This window comes from Leuciscus leuciscus (genome assembly GCF_965113295.1).
Source record: "Leuciscus leuciscus genome assembly, contig: HAP1_SCAFFOLD_349, whole genome shotgun sequence".
Lineage (NCBI taxonomy): Eukaryota > Metazoa > Chordata > Actinopteri > Cypriniformes > Leuciscidae > Leuciscus > Leuciscus leuciscus.
This window is the reverse complement of record NW_028118389.1, coordinates 23,963-27,092: the sequence shown is the minus strand read 5'-3', so window position 1 is coordinate 27,092 and position 3,130 is coordinate 23,963. Positions and strand designations below refer to the sequence as shown.

Below are 3,130 nucleotides of genomic sequence, written 5' to 3'. Positions count from 1 at the left end.
GACCTCGAAGTGCTTTGAGGGAAAATAGAGGAACTTGAATGCGATAAAAGGGTTATTGGAAGATCTTTTAACATTTAAGTGGTTCCTGGAAGATCTCTTATGTTAAAGCCAGCTTCTGGAGGAACCCAATGGTTCAGTGAGGCCAGAATAAGATTATTATTATCCTATTATTATTATTATAGGCTACTTAAGTTTGATTCAGTATAGCCTACATACCCAGGTGAAAAAAGACGTACTATTAAAAATGTACTTGAGTGTGTTTTTAGTAGGCCTACAATACAAATATACTTTAATACATTTTTAATACATTTAACAGTAGCCTACGTCTTTTTCACCTGGGTAGCTTACATTTATTTAGTATCTATAGGCCTATTTTATTGATTAATTTAAGCCTTAAACAATAACACTAAATTATAATAATATTAATAATAATAATTAATTAATTATTATTGAATAAATAATAGTAATAAATTAATAATTTTACCTACTTCTTCATAAATTATTATTTGAAGAAGAAGAACCAGGAGGAGAAAAGTTTTATTCTGTCACGAAACTGCAGCTATTCCTCTGCTGTCGTCGCTTCAGTTCCTCACGCTGCTCGCGCGCAACAAAGCTCAGCTGATCGACGTCATCGGATTTGAAGTAACGGCTACTCTCATCAGAGCTTCCGCTGTTTGTTCGGCTCTCCGTTACAAGGTTTGTAAACTCGCCAAATAAATAAAAATACAGAGTCTACTCACTATATATTCAAACACACACATATAAACTAAATGTATTATACATTACTACTTTTTTACAGTGTTTACCACTCGTTTATTGCACAGTATCTGGGATGAAGGTTTTAGCCGCGATGCTACGTTGATCTAACGTAAGTTAATGAACAAATGGAAATTATTGACTTATTGTCTTAGATTGATTTAGTCATTTAATTCAACATATTCTGTACAACTGTGTCTTCAAATTGCTGATATAGCCTAACTAATTTAGCTGATTCCTGCTGTCGTCATTGACGTTTGTTATGAATAACAAAAGCCGGTTAATATAGTTTGGTCTGTTTTTGTTTAGCCTAACTTTACTTACTACAGAAAGCCATTTACTGGTCAATAAATATTATGTTGTGAATAATCAGCTTTGTTCTTTTGTTTCCCCAGAACAACCAGTAACGTTACATTTCTAAAATAATCTGAACATTTCAGAGGCAACATTGAATTACAGTAAGTTACCTGCACCACATGCAAGTACTTTATTACTATGAACTTTCTCTGTGTGAAATTGTATTGTTTGACTGTGTACTTGTGTTTTTTAATCAGTTATTCTCTGAAAATCTTCCCTCATGCTCTCAAATCTCATTCATGTTACTCAGAAAAATAATATCACAGGTTTGGAGCCAATAATGCTATGCATTTTTTATAGGCTATACCTTAATCATATGCATTTGAATATAAGACATTTGAACCCTGAATTATAACTTCAAGTTTAGTCTTTTTCGAAAAGAAAAAAAAAGGAAAAAGCTATTATATGGCTTCATAAGACTTACAACACAACCCATAACACATGAGTTGTGAACTCATTGATTATTTTTAGGATCTTTTCTGGGACATTTTTGGAGCTTAACCATTTTTACATAAATTGTTGCATTGAATTGAACTAGACAAGTGTACATAAGAATAGTTTCATGAATGAATTACACAATTTTTTTCTGCTTGTGTTTCATGCAGTGATATTGAATGGTGACGGGTTGCATTATGCCTGAGATCTGCTTTCGGGTTCCACAGACAGAAAGTCAAACAGGTTTGGAACGTCACAAGGCTGAGGAAATTATTTAATAACTTTAATAACCTTACTAACAGTAAATTTTGTACTTTGCAGGGATCTCGGTAAGCTGAAATACAAGTTTGATCAAGAATAAAAATCCTCCTGTAGACCTGAAAATCACTGAAGTGCCTGGACCATCCACCAGAAAAGAGGAAAAACAAACAGAAAATGAAGCTGATGCACCTTTTCACTTTTCTAACTCGTTAAGTACCTCACGTGTCCCTTGTGAAGATTTTATAATTGATTGCATTTTATGTTGCAGCGAGTAAAGGTGCATCACATTTGTGAATTTCGTGAAATTACGCAGGCAAAAATGTCCATTGACCGTTGTCAGCAGTGTAGTGATGTAATGTATGAAGCACCACACAAAATTGCTGTGGATTCTTATTGAAATGAGTGAATTCACCAGTGAACATTCACAGAACAACAGATCATTTTACTGCACCTTAACTCTGGAAAAATGGAAAATGTTTTCTGCTTGTTGTGACATAAGGAATACGGTTTCCGGGTCGAAGCCTCTACTTCTACTTTCTCTATCTTGTTTCTAGATATTGAGAATACTCAACAACCATTTATGGGAACTGTTGATTCAAGTCACACATTTAAGCTTTTCAAAAGCCATAGTGTACATTACAGTCTCCAGTCTCACGGCATCCCAGACTTAAACATTTTATGATTCAAAATAGCTGAATAACTAACCATCTGAGATTCGGAATAGAGATAAAGGTTAGGATCATAATTTTCAGGAATATTACAGCACAATGAGTGTATATTAGCACTGTTTGTTTTTGGCATCTGATAGAGCTTTTGGACTTGGAAACAGTGACGTCAGACTTAACAAGCGGACTGAAACACATGTTTTAAAATTAAGTGAAGATGGACATTTTTAATTAGTCAAAATTGTTATTTTTTACATTGATTTATTACTTGGAACATGTGTTTTCCATGCATTTTGTTGAGATGTCTTTTCTTGTGTAGCTTATTGTATACACATGGTTGATTATTCATGTTACTTATGTATTATACTATTTTTTTTTGTGTGTGTGTATTCATTGATATTCATCTATTACTAGCTTTTTTTTTTCAAGTGCATGGAAGTGTATTAAAATGGATCTAAAATATGTAATAAACAATTCTTATTTTGTATTTGGTTCAGTTTGTTTATTATAATAGAAGTTAATGGTGGTAACCATAGTAACAACATGAAATTAATTTAATACAAATAAAATAAAATTGAAATTTGGTTCCTGGAGGCACCCACAGTGGTTCCACACAGTGCCTTATATAAGAGTTCCTCAGGAAACCTGTGTGGTTC

The 3,130-nt window shown here is 33.1% G+C and overlaps 1 long non-coding RNA gene across 2 annotated transcripts; it reads left to right on the top strand.

Moving 5' to 3' along the window:
• Window positions 1-663: 663 nt before the first annotated feature.
• Window positions 664-2,181, top strand: LOC309491552. 2 transcript variants are annotated; one of them, XR_014203176.1, is made up of 3 exons: window positions 664-696; window positions 1,152-1,214; window positions 1,719-2,181. It is a non-coding gene; the product is annotated as an uncharacterized lncRNA (long non-coding RNA). The 2 variants fall into 2 exon arrangements; XR_014203177.1 differs by lacking the exon at window positions 664-696 and adding an exon at window positions 726-868.
• Window positions 2,182-3,130: the final 949 nt, after the last annotated feature.